General features: G+C 42.2%; 1 protein-coding gene and 1 pseudogene across 5 annotated transcripts in view; both read left to right on the plus strand.

Annotated features, from left to right (window-relative positions):
• Window positions 1-1,014: 1,014 nt before the first annotated feature.
• Window positions 1,015-13,838, plus strand: part of TMEM50B (transmembrane protein 50B) — a 30,802-nt gene continuing 17,978 nt past the window's right edge. Inside the window, exons 1-2 of one of the 5 annotated variants that reach the window (XM_074325897.1) lie at window positions 1,020-1,171; window positions 5,874-6,031. The gene's annotated coding sequence lies outside the window, so the exon portion shown is untranslated. Of the gene's footprint in view, window positions 1,172-1,288; window positions 2,343-5,873; window positions 6,032-13,838 lie in introns of those variants that run through there. The other 4 variants (XM_074325876.1, XM_019730215.2, XM_074325895.1 and 1 more) reach the window with 4 other exon arrangements.
• Window positions 2,724-2,912, plus strand: LOC141568143 (small nucleolar RNA U3; annotated as a pseudogene).

The raw sequence follows: 13,838 nt of genomic DNA on the forward strand, positions 1-13,838 counted from the left end.
GTATATGAGTCTCTGTCTCTTTATTATAGTTTAACCCTCGCCGCCTCCCTCGCCTTCCCACGGCTTGTATTGTGCAGGTCGCAACAATAAAGAATAAAAAAATAGTACATATGAAAATGAGAACTGAGGGAAAGTGGAAAAATAACAAGAAGTAGGGATTGTCCCTCTTACATGTATAGTAAGATCTATAGAAGTAACAGGAGTGTAAGGATGGCATTTTGTGATAACTCGGGACACAGAACCTTTTATTGCATTATACCTCGGGTAAAAACTTTTTTAGATTTCCATTGAAAATATCTGGACTTACACAGTGTCTTTTGCTCAGACAACTAAATGATGTTTTATATTCTGTAGGAAAAATTTAGACGGGGCTTTCAAAGGCTGTTGAAATGATGCTGAAAATTCAAGACACAGTGTCTTTAAAGGAGACAATAGGAAGAGACCTGACTGTAAGAAAGCTAAAAATCTGGGTGGATGGTCGGGAAAAGCATCCAGACAGTTTCAGAAGACCAGTTGTATTGTGCTGGTAACCTCGAGTTACAGTGCTAGTTAGTAGCTCTGGACGAGTAACTTCACCTTTCCAGGCCTCCATTTTTGAGTGGCGGGTTAGGGTAGAGGCGTCTCTACAGACCTTAAGTTCCGGAGAACCCTCCAGGAGCACCTGCCCTACTCTGAACCGCTCGCGGCCAACGCCGCTGAACCTGTAGGCAAAGGTAACGAGAGCCCCTGCCTTCTGGGTCTTGGGCTCCCCGGCTCGTGATCTCACGGAGGCTATACTTGAAGTCCGCGAGCAGAAACACAGCGCGTCGGGGGCTGAGGGGGAAGCGCGTCGCAGCCGCCCCGAAGACCACTGGAGCGGCCACAAACCGAGTAGCGCGGGGTCTGGCTGGCGACCCACAGAACTGCAGCGCCTTCGCCCGGTCCGCTGGAGTCTCGCCCCGCCCACTAAGCCTCGCCCCGCCCCCGGCCGGCCACTTGCCGCGCGCCGATTGGTTGCTGCGGTGCGCACGGCGCCGCGCCCCGCCCCGCCCCTTCGGCGCTCTAGCCTGGTGCCGGCCCTCGGCTCCCCGCTCCTGGCTGAGGCGGAGCGGGGTACGCGGGCCCAGCTGCGGTGCAGCCTCCTCCTCCTGTGTGCTCACCTGGGGTCGGCGTGGGCGTCGGGGAAAGCCGGGTGAGTGCTGTCGGCCAGGCCCCCAGGCGCACTAGGGGAGGCGGTCCCCACCGGCCCGGCCCGGCCCGGCCTGCGAAGTACAGCGGCGCCCCCGGAGGCCTGCGGAATGGGGGCCATCGCTGCCCCCTCCCGCCCTGCTCCAGTGGCCTCGGGCCCACGGTGGCCGTGACGCGCCCTGGTCGGCTCTCGGCCGGGGCTGGTCTCAGTGCAGCGTTATCTCGCCATCAGATTGCTTCCCTGGGAGGTCTGGAAAGGTTTCCGCCTGGAGCCTGTCAGCTGCCCAGGGAGACCGGCCCGGGGAGAGACGGTGTAAGGCTCGCGCGGGGTGCCTGGGGGCGACCCAAGTACTTCGCCGTCTCTCCGGACTGCTCTGAACCATTGCTGGGAATGTGGCCACCGCTTTGTGGGCTTTTCCGACCGTGTCCGTACGGGAGTCAGGTGCAGAGGTGGGAAGAGGAAATGGAAGAGGATCAACATTCTTTTGAGAATGAATCATAAAGTGTGGAGCGTCCTCGTAGATAAGTAGCAGCAGAGAATTGCCACTGTTAGCAGTGGTAGTTGCGCTGGGCAAGACCATTTTGGTTTTTAACCAATACGTTGGCTTCCGAGTTAATTACTGGGAGGTGCTTAATCGGAAAGGTAAACAGATGACCTTTTGAAAACCTGAGCCGTGAGGAGACCGGCTGTGCTCGCGCTCTCGCTGCCAGAGCCGCGCGCGCGCGCGTTGAGGGGCGTTTCTAGGCTCCCACTGGAATGAATGTAATCATCGTTATGCTTCTCACTTTCTTTTTGGCATGTCCACCTCTTCTCTCAGACTTTTCCCTTACCTGTACTAAATCCCCCGTTTTAACAGTTCCCGAGGCTCTTACTCCCAGGCTTGGCACACTTCCAGCACTTGTCTTCTTTCAAACCTGCATAGGTTTGAGACGTAGAATAAACGTTAAACATTTTTTCACCCGTGATAGTGTTGCAAGACTCTTCCTTCTTAAAATGAAAATAAAAAGTTGTCTTGAATATTGATGCCGCTGGAAAAGCAGGTTTATTGAGAGCGGGGGAGGATGTAGTTTTCCCTTCCGGAGACGTGCCTGCCCCACCCCCATCTTCTGCCCATTAGGATTTACGGGCAGCTTTAACTGGCTGGTCTTTCCTGAATTCACTTCTGGATTCCAAGGTAAATAATTTATCTTATCATTTTATCTTTAATTTCTCCTTTTAATTGATTACAGAAGTATATTCAGGTTGTAATCTTTTTAATATTACAGAAGAATATCAAGAAAAAATTCGTACAGCACAGAAGTATATCAAGTGAAAAGTCAGAATTCTTTATTTCTTCACTTTGCATCCTTTACATCCTGAATTCCACTCCCTAACAGGGAATCATGTGATAATACTGTTGGGCAACTAGCTTAATGTAAGGACACATTTTTGTATCAGTACTGTGGACCTCATGTTTAAAATACTGTATAGTATGCCTTTGTTTGGATGTACTGTAATATATTTATCAGTTCCTTATTGATGGACATTTTGGTTGTTTCTGGGTCTTAGCCATTAAAAGTCTTGCTGCATAAAAATCGTTTTGCCCTGATTGTGCAGAGCACTGGAAACCACGAGGAAGAGGTGCAGTGTGCTCTCCTGAGCCTGAAGCCAGATCTTGGTGTTGCTTTTGTAACTGCCATTAGCGGTTGATTGAGATCTTCCTTTGGGAGAGTAAGAGAGAGAAAACACAGTCTGAATGAGTGGTGTCTATAAAAACAAAATAAAATAAATCATTTTGACATTGTAGAATGTTTCAAGTAGATAATTTAAACAGATCATTGTACTTCAGTATAAAAATAACTCTTTTCACCAGGATTCTTTTTATAACTTAGAGGATTTCATAATTTAAAGGCCGTAGCTGATTTCTGTTTGATTTGAATGCATTTCTTAGAAGCTGTGTGTCCTTTTATATTCAGAGATTGGATTAAGAAAATTTTGAGGACCACGGTAAATAATGGCGAATTTATTAACCTTGTTACCATTCAGTGGTGTTGACTATGAGGTCGTATTGACTCATTTGATTGGCTTGGCAGGAATGAATAGAGAGTGGCTGCAGGAAGAGAAAATGTGAACAGACATATTTGTGTAATATCATCTGGTGGTAATTCCCTAGCATATCCAACAGTAACAGAAATTCTTGTTCTCTTTTTAAATAAGTTTCCTTTATTGCAAAATGTATCTCAGGGACAAGAAATTGTGTAAAACATATATGTATATTTGAAGGCTACTTTTGCGATGATCATCATTGTATCTACCACCGATTACTTATGAAACAAAACATTTACATCTTTCTTCCAGAAGTTGCCTCTATCTTGATTGTTTTGTTAATCTTTCTCTTGCTTTTTAAAATAAGCTTTATACATAAATGTATAAATACACACATATATTTACACATATATACATAAAAGTACATACACACACATCCTAAATAATATATTTGATCTTGAATGAATAGAGTTAAAAACAAAATTCTTGATAAAATAGATAGCGTGTTTCAAAGTTTTATTTAACTTATTGACAGTGCCACAAAGAGCTGATTTTAAGAGGATTTAAGGAATAGACATTTATGTAGTCCATAGAGAAAGGAATGTCAGTAAAATTGCAGAGTTAGATATAATACTTTAATGTTCTAAAGGGCAACAAAATCATAACTTCGGAATTAATTTTTTTTTCTGCCAGTCTATAAAATCATAACACTACAAATTTCTGCAGTTTAGTTCAAACCTTGCATACTATAAACTATGCCTTTACTAAGTAGACCTTTCATTAAATAAACTATGGTAGTAAAGTTCTCTCCCCAACAGTGCAGGTGAGATCTAAACAGGCTTAATAAAAAATGCTAGAGCTTTCTAAATTTGAGATTAAAATTTTGTTTCATAATTTTAAGCACAAACCTGACTGTGTAAAGAAAGGACAGTATTGTCACTATCAGGAAAAGATGAGCAGAAAAGAATGGCTTTAACGTCTCTGTTTGCAAGGGCCCTTTCTGAGGAAGTCAATGGTCAGGGATCTGAGTGGGTCCTAGGAAAAGGGGTTCACTGCAGTCAGGGGCTCTGGAGGGCTCTCGTGTGGTCCAAGTACTGGAAGGACAGCAGGAATATGAGGGAATGGGCTGCTCTGTGTCTGCTGCTTAGCTCACCAAGGCCTGCCTGCAGTTAGCAGGGTAGGTCAAAGCAGAACCCTTCTGGGAGGGAAGTGAATGCTCTCTGCTGATCCAGGCTGCGGGGCTTGGGAGGAGAGCAGGAACCGCATGAGCATATGACCAAGATCAAGCCCAGCCCCGCTGAGTACAGACAGGAATGTGGGCCAGGTTCAGGGGCATTCAATCCTCAGGTTAACACGCTGGTATAGCAGCTGGGACATAATCTGTCTCTTGTGACACTGCTTCAGTCTGGCCTGGTTACTCTCCTCATCTGGGGCACAGCTGGCTTCTGAGCTCTCCTGTGTTGGATCTTTGCTGTATCCTCTTTTATTGATTTACTCTCTCTGGTGGTACTGAAACTCCAGTAGCTTCTTGACAAAAAGAGTAACACTTTTTGGAGACTTTGCCTGTGTTTTGATTCTATCCTCATACTTGATTGATGTTTTGGCTGTTAATAGAATTTTAATTGGGAATAATTTTCCTTCAGAGTTTTTAAGTTACTGCTCCATTGTCATCCTGCTTCCAGGGTTGCTGTTGAGAATGCTGAGCTTTGTGATTCCTGATCCTCTGTATGTGACCTGTTCTTTTTTTTTTTCCCTCTCTGCAAATTTATAGAATCTACATTTGACCCCGGTGTTTTAACATTGTAAGTGATGTGTCTTAGTGTAGACTTACTCATATTTTCTTCCATTAGGTTGAGTATTTGATGGGCCCTTTAAAACCTTTATTCTTGGGACATTTTCTTGAAATATTTTGTTATCTTCTCCCTTCTATTTTCTCTGTAGTCTCTCTTTTGGATTACCTAATATTTACATGTGAATCTTTTAAAGGTCTTCTAATTTTCTTATCTGTTTTCCATCCTGCTACTTACTGCTATATTTTAACTTTTATTTCTCAACCCTTCTATTTGGATTTTTTTTTTAATTGCCAAGATCATGTTTTTAATTTCCAAAAGCTGTTTTTTTTTAGTCTGAATGTTTCTTATGATAGCATCCTATTGTTTAATAGATGAAATGTGTTCTCTTATCTTTGAAGTTACAATGATTTGTTTTAAGTTTTCTTTCTCTGCATAGTTTTCCACCTTCTTGTGTATACGGAAAGGATTCAGCTGCCGATTTTCCTGAGCTAGAACAGGAAAACAACATTCCCGTACGTCCAGTTTCCAGTGTGATACGTACGTCTTCATTGGTGCTTAGATAGTATCCCCAGTCCAGAACACAAGAGACAAGGAAAAAAGTCTCAGACTTCTGCTAGGATATGGAAGAAGCAGTTGCCAGGCCCATAAAGAGAAAAGAGAGTATCTGGGGATCTAAGTTTTCTAACTACTGTCCCAAGTCTTTACTGCGTTGGTTGTCAGCTTTCCTTGCTGCTGGCTTGGAAATTCAGCTTTCTTGGGTGTGCTTAGTCACTTACCATTGTCCATTTGCTTTCTAGCTTTCAAAATTTTATTGTTGTCTCCTTTTCTGTTCTCTGTATCATTAGGAGTTTATGACACTTGAAAAACTACTTTTATTGTACTTTTAGTGAAGTTTCAGGAGGGAGCAAAATGAGATGCTGATGTACACTCTGCCATCTTCACCCAGAAACAGAAATAGTTTTTCCTGACCAAGGAGTCCTGACTTTCCTGCCAGGAGCAGAGAGCCCTCTGCAAAGCAGTCACGTGTACGTGAAACATCCGTTTGGTAGGTAGTTGACAGTATTGAGTAATCACATGTGCCGAACACTGCGGTTCTTATTAATTCTCGCATTCTGAGAGACGTGCTTTCATCACCCCTGCTTACATACCAGAAGACCATAGCCCAACGACTTTTAAAGCTTGAACAGTGCTTTGCACAGAGCAACTACTCCATGAAGAGTAGAGTGGCTGAGGGAACCTGGCCAAGTAGGCGCAGCTGGGCAGAGACTGGATGGAGGGGCACGTGCAGGCCAGGACTAACTCCAGAGTCTATGCCTGTAGCTGCCTCTGTGCTGGCAAATACTGGGAGGTGATAACTGGGGCTGGAACGTGTCCACTGCCTTTGAGCCCTTTAAAAATATTCTTACTGGGCCGGCCAGGTGGCTCAGGCGGTTGGAGCTCCGTGCTCCTAACTCCGAAGGCTGCCGATTCGATTCCCACATGGGCCAGTGGGCTCTCAACAACAAGGTTGCCGGTTCGATTCCTCAACTCCTGCAAGGGATGGTGGGCTCCGTCCCCTACAACTAGCAACGGCAACTGGACCTGGAGCTGAACGGCGCCCTCCACAACTAAGATTGAAAGAACAACAACTTGACTTGGAAAAAGTCCTGGAAGTACACACTGTTCCCCAATAAAGTCCTGTTCCCCTTCCCCAATAAAATCTTTAAAAAAAAAAATTCTTACTATAGGCCTTACTTTCCCAGTACTGCTTGCCGGTAGAGTTCTCTTTTCCCTTGTGGGTTGGAAGCTGTGCCCCTGGGGCCGGTTTCTCTGAACTGGGGAGTAGGGCATTTACTGAGCAATCCCAGAGGATGCAAACATGCCTCAGCAGGGCTCCTGCTGGACCCCAATGCAAAGATGGCTTTAGGGAGTGAATGGAATTTTGCCATGGCTGGATCCGCCCTTGGATTGTGTAGCAGTCCTCTATATGTAGGTGGCCATTCATGATAGTATGCCTTTGTTTTTTTCAACTTTTTGTTACAAAACATTTTAAACAGAAATGTTGAAAAGTAAAGTCAGCATTTTAACATGTTGCCCTATTTCCTTTATCCTTTTTTTCTTCGCTTACCCATTGGATGATAATGTTGCTGACATCAGCACTCCCACCGCTAAATATATAAGCATGTTTCTCCTAACAGTAGGGCATTCTCTTTACATAACCACAATTCTATCATTATCACATCCAAGAAAATAATTCTGTATTATCCTCTCATGTCTGACCTATATTCAGATTTTCCCGACTGGCCCAGACTGCCTTAAACTTTTTTTTTTTAACCAGAATTAATAAGGTTAAACCTATTTCACTTGGTTTGTTAATTGTATATTTTGACATAGATGAAATTACTGATAAAATTCGCCAACAATTCATGGCTCTTGCATCGTGACAATATACCACCTCACATGGCACTGTCTGCGAGGGAGTTTTTAGCCAGTAAACAAATAACTGTATTGGGACACCCTACCTACTCACCTGGTCTGGCCCCCAATGACTTCTTTCTTTACCCGAAGATAAAGAAAATATTGAAAGGAAGACATTTTGATGACATTCAGGACATCAAAGGTAATACGATGACAGCTCTGATGGCCATTCCAGTAAAAGAGTTCCAAAATTGCTTTGAAGGGTAGACTAGATGCTGGCATCAGTGCACAGCTTCCGAAGGGGAGTACTTCGAAGGTGACCGTAGTGAGATTCAGCAATGAGGTATGTAGCACTTTTTCTAGGAAGAGTTCACAGACTTAATTGTCAGACCTCATATATATGTATATATACATTTTATATATATGTATAAAAATCTCTTTGGAATACCCCTTTCATCTCTTATCTGTAGACAAACTCCCATTTTAACCTTCAGGACACACATCAAACAATTCCTTCTCCAGGCAGAAATCATGTAAATGCTTTCATGAGCAGTTTGACAAATGGTATTCGAATAATGTCTAGAAAAAAACGAACCTGGGAAACTTCCTTCTAGTATTGGCTCAGACATTCTCCAGCTGTATAACACTGGCCTATGAATGGGATGGGCTAAATCAGTGGTTCCCAAACATAGGGACATGGACCAGTGACAAGCTAACTTCATACCATGTTTCCCCAAAAATAAGACCAGGTCTTATACCATATTTCCCTGAAAATAAGACCAGGTCTTATATTAATTTTTGCTCCAAAAGATGCATTAGGGTGTATTTTCAGGGGATGTCTTATTTTTTCATGTACAACAATCTTCATTTATTCAAATACAGTCATGTCATCTTCTGGAACATCGTCATAATGTACTAAATGCTTCTGTCTGGCTGACGATCTTAACTGGGGCTTATTTTCAGGGTAGGTCTTATTTTCGGGGAAACACGGTAGTAACTCAGGGAGTTCAGCTGGGGAAAAAAGTGATTAGGACTCACTCCTTCCCCCATGATCAGAAAGTCAAGAGTAATGCCAGGTTATCTATTCTAAAAACTGTCTAGGTGAACATAATGATCAGCCAAGTTTGGGAATTACTGAACCAAACTACCTCAAGGGTCCCTTCCATTGCTAAGAATGTAAGCATCACCATTTGTCCCGTAATGAGGCCGTCTCCGAGAGCCATGAATTGTTGGCGAAAAGTTCAAGTCGTATAACTTTTTCATGCAGCCTTTTCAGCACTTCCAAATAGTAAACTTGGTTAACTGTCCAGTTGGTACAAATTCGTAATGAATAATCCCTCTGATACCAAAAAAGATTACCAACATCTGTGCGACAAGTTCGCAAACTTAATTGTCAGACCTCGCGCGTGTGTGTGCGTGCGTGCGTGCGTGTGTGTGTGTGTAAACTTAGCAGTTTGCCTAACAGATATTCAACAAGTATTGGCTGCCTTTTCCCTTTTCTTTGTGGCTGGAGTATAGAGTGTGTCAAGATAGTAGGTGAGAAGAAAGCTATATTGGGAGATTGGACGCACTCCGTATATTTTGGACTTTATCTCACAGGCTGTTGAAAGTTTCTGAATGAAAGGCAAGATCTAGTCTGAATTTTAGGGAGAAAAATCTGGCAGAATCTGGACTTGGGAAGCAGGGAGGATGATTTTAAGAAATAATGTTTTTGAATATATTATCACGGCAAAATTTATTTCCCTCACTGAAATGAAGTATCTTATGGTAATACAACTTCTACAGATCATCAGTTTAAATAAATACAGGTATAAAGTTGACTCCATTTCTTTTCGTGACAGGATAATGAGACATGTATTGCATTTCAGAATTTGAAAGCTGTAATAGTTAGAGTCAGTCATTCAACAAGTGCTTGAATGCCGATTAGTGCCAGACAGTCTGTGGTTGGCCCTGGAAAACTACAGTGAGCAAAACCGGGTGTCTTTCATGGGGCTTACTCTACATGGAGAGGTAGGTGTTAATCAAATCATAAGATTAATAATAACATACCAGGGGGGTTCCATCTGTTCACGGAAGTCGGTATCTTTCACTGGGATTAATTCAACAGCCCTTAAACATAAGTCACTCTGTTCAGAACTCTCTATGGCTCTCTTTGTCAATCAGTAAAAACCAGAGTTCTCGGGGTGGCTGCTGAGGCTCTAGAATTATCCTTCCTGGTCCTGTCACCTCTGATCTGGTTTTCTCCTACTTACTCCACTGCAGCTACACTGGTTTCCTTCTCCATGGAGACTCTGCCTTAGGGCCTTGCCCCGATGTTGTTCTCTCCGTCAGATAGCCACAGGGCTAAGTCTTGGCTCAGGGGTTGTCTTCTCAGCGGGGCCTAACTCCATCAATTTGGCCCTTCATCTGGCGCTACTATCTATCCAGCCTTACTATATTCCCAATGCCTTCTCCCCATGAAAGTTATACTACCGTGGTATATAATTTACTTTAAAAATTATGCTTATTGTCTGTTTCTCCCCCCCTGCCCTGCCCCCACTCCCGAAGGTCCATAGAGCGAGTGCTTTTTATCTGTTCATTGATGTATCCTAAGTGTCGATAGCAGTGCCTGGCGTGTCATAGACACTGTAGATAAATGAAGGAAGGGAAAGCTGATGAGTTGAAAAGTGACAGCTAAGCTGCCATCTGACAGTATGAGTTGGATTAACTCGGTGAGTTGGGGATGGAAAGGTATCAGACAGAGAGGCTGTGTGGGTTTTAGATGGGGCGATTTAGCAAGAATGAGGCACTAAAAGAGAAACCAGGATGACTGGAGGAAAGAAGAAAATGTAAGAGGAGGCTGGGCCAAGTGATTGGCCTGCAAATAGAGTTTTGTCTTTATCTTAAAACAAATGGGAAAGCAGTGAAAGGTTTTAGGGAGGAGGGAGATACCAGCTGTGTGCTTTTTTTTTGTTTTGTTTTGTTTTTTAATCATTCCAGCTGCAGTATCAGAACATATTGATGGGGGCAGGAGTAGATGTGGCTAGATCAGTTGGGAGGCTATTGTAATGGGACAGGTGAGACAGTGCTACTCAGGTCACTTAGGGAACCTCGGAATGGGATCAGGTTTGGAGGAAGAGATCATGAATTTGTATTTGGACATGTTGATTTTGAGGTGACTTTGCTTGCAGGTGGTTGGATGTATGGATCTGGGACTGGATTTTTAAATCTGTGAATCAATTGCATAGAGAAGCAGTGGAGAATTTATTAAGTAGCCCACATTTTGAATAATTAGAAGTTGTTAAGGATGTTACTGGGGAAGTTACATAGTTATAAAATTAAAGTCTCTAAATATCTGTGCTCCCTATCCTTTACTTTGGGTTTTAGATTTAAATCTTCTACCATAATTGGTGGCACTTACTAAATTTTATTCTTGTTATTTGTAATTTACAAGTTGGAAGGCAAGTAAACATTCCCTGGGGCGGCCGGATGGCTCAGTTGGTTAGAGCGCACAACAAGGTTGCCGGTTCAATTCCCTCGTGGGATGGTGGGCTGCGCCCCCTGCAACTAAAGATTGAAAACGGGGACTGGACTTGGAGCTGAGCTGTGTCCTTCACAACTAGATTGAAGGACAACGACTTGGAGCTGATGGGCCCTGGAGAAACACACTGTTCCCCAATATCCCCCAATAAAAAAATCTGTCATGTTTAATACATTGTTTAAAAATAATAAGCATTCCCTAAAATTAAGTATGTAAAATGTGTTTTCCAAAAGTATTTAGATGTCTGACTAATTCTTGCTGTTGGATTTTAGGCCTATAAAATATTCACGCTGGAAGTGCTTAGAAACCAGGTTTGTACCAATCCAGGAACAAAAATTGTATTGTCCAGACTCCTCTGGCCAGATTTCAATCAGCAGTGATCACTGTGGTCATGGTGGGTCTCACAGAGCTGCTTTCCTCTATTTCCAAATGATCACAGTGTTCCTGTAAATTGGGGCTGTTTCTTTTCCATCTTGTTCTTCTTGCTTTCTTCACCACGGGTAGTGGAACCATAACGTTCTCATGAAATCTGAAATGAGAGACATGCTGTGCGACTGTCTGGTGATGGGTGGCACTGCCGTGTAACGGCCATGAGCGCAGGTTCTGGAATCAGATCAGAACTTCAGTGGAAATTTTGGCTCTCCTCCAGCTAGCTCTGTGACATTGGGCAGGTTAACCATTCTGGAAACCTTTGCAGTAATATGAGCTAATAATAGTAACTGCCTTAGCGTGTGTGTGTGTGTGTGTGTGTGTGTGTGTGGATTCAATGGAATAGTCCATGAAAAAAGTGTTTCGGAGGGTGGAATGGAGTGGTCTGCAATCTATAAGCACGCTATAACAGTGAGTCGTAGTGGGAAGATGTACATTTTGTTTTGTTTCATTTGAGTCAAGCCTATTTTGCTCTGGCTATGTAGACCTAATATTTTGAATGATATTTGTATTTTGTTAATCTGTTTTTTTGTAACATGACACGAATTGTAGTTTTAATGACACGAATTGTAATTTAATTTTAAGAAGTGTTCATTGATTTTTCTGCTAGTTTATAACTCCCCTGATGATAAGGGCTGAGTTTTATTTATCTTTATTTTCCCCGCAGTGCCGTGCTCATAGGAGATGATCTGTAAATATTCAGTACATGCTGTAGAGGAGTTCTGTGCTGATTGAATACCCTTATATACATATGTCTGCTGTAATGCCTGTAATTCAGGGAAGCAAGGAAGTGACTCAGAGATGAGCACTGACTCAATCCTCAGTCATCTTCCATATTTTCTCCCTGAGATACCTTCACTGCCCCACTAACTGACTGTGAGCCTGCAATTTGTATTTCTGACTTAAACCAATCTTTGTACATCTGTCTCACGTACCTCTCCATCTGAATGTCCTTCAGTCATGTCAGTTATGCTGAGACTCTCCTTTCCCACTCTTCCTTTTCTGTTTTGGTTACTGGTGTCTCACCAGTCATTGGCGCCCAACCACAGTCATGCTTAGCTCCTCCCTGCCTCTTGATAGCACTACTTTAACATCTCTCAAATAGAAACTTTGTTTCACTTGTACCAATATGATCTCAGTTTGCATCCTTATTCTCTCCCTGTCTAGAATGAGGGCAGGTATCTTTAACATTTTTCTTCAGTCCCCACACAGTGCTGCTGCCAGAATTCTCTTTCTAAATCACAGAGCCTTTTTTGTCACTTCCCTGCTTATAAGCCTCTGGTGGTTTCCTATTGCTTAGAGCAGGGGTCTGCAAACCACGACCTGTGGGCCTAGTCTGACCTGCTGCCTGTTTTATAAATTAAGTTTTATGCATGGACTGCAGCCATGCTCGTGTGTCCACGTACTGTCTGTTGCTGCGTTTACGCTACAACAGCAGTGTTGTTGGGGTTTTTTGTTTGTTTTAATTGGTACCAGGATCAGTTTTGTGGGAGAACATACCAATAATTCCTTGTCCTCAAAAAAGTCTTTTCGAGTTTATTAAAAGCAGTTACAGACATGTTACATTATATGAGAGATTTCTCAACAGGCAAGAAATATCAACAATTCATTGTGTTAAGTACAATAACTTTCAGAAACTTTGTATTTTAAAAAAAGTAATTCATGCTCAGTGCAGCAAACTTTGAAAACAGACAAACACAAGATCCTATCACACAAACATATATATACAGAGGGTGCCAAAAAAATGTATACACATTTTAAGAAAGAAGAACTGTGTTAAAATTGTAATACTCAATATATACCAATAACTAAAGATGAATACAAGTCACGTTTGACTTTTGCAATTACAAGAGGGGCTCAAAGTGGTTACCATCAGCGTCTAGACACTTCTGATGACGGCAAACTACTGCTTGAGCAACGTTAACCAAAGTGACTTGGTTATACTTTTCTTTGGCACCCCCGGTATATAATATATATGCATATTATATAATATATACGAGTATGTAAATAATATTACAAAAGTACTGATGTTTGCCCTTCTAGTATTTTTATATGTATATGTGTGTTTATATATGTATACTGTTAATTCTTTTTTAAAAAGGAAATGATGCTATGAATACACTTTTTTCACTTAGTATTAGTATTAGCCATTGCTGTTTCTTCATGCCATTAAATGTTTTTCAAAAATAGACTTTTTATTGTCTGCATTAAGTAAACAATTTTACTTTAACATTTATTCTGTTATTGAACATTTAGATTTTACCTAAGTAGTTGTTGCCTTCGTTATATTAAATATTGTGTACTTGTTCTTTAACTAGTTGTTGCCTTCGTTAAGTCTCCAAAGGCCTGTTATATTAAATATTGTGTACTTGTTTCTACTTTAAGCCAGGGAGCCAGTGTTAGTATTGTCAGTTTCCATTACATCAAGACTGTGTCATGATGCGATATGCTTATCCTTTGGCAAATATCAATAATAAAACTCTTAGGAAAGTCAGTCTTCCCAGTT

The sequence above is a fragment of the Rhinolophus sinicus genome, linkage group LG01 (genome assembly GCF_036562045.2).
Source record: "Rhinolophus sinicus isolate RSC01 linkage group LG01, ASM3656204v1, whole genome shotgun sequence".
In the NCBI taxonomy this organism is placed as follows: Eukaryota; Metazoa; Chordata; class Mammalia; order Chiroptera; family Rhinolophidae; genus Rhinolophus; species Rhinolophus sinicus.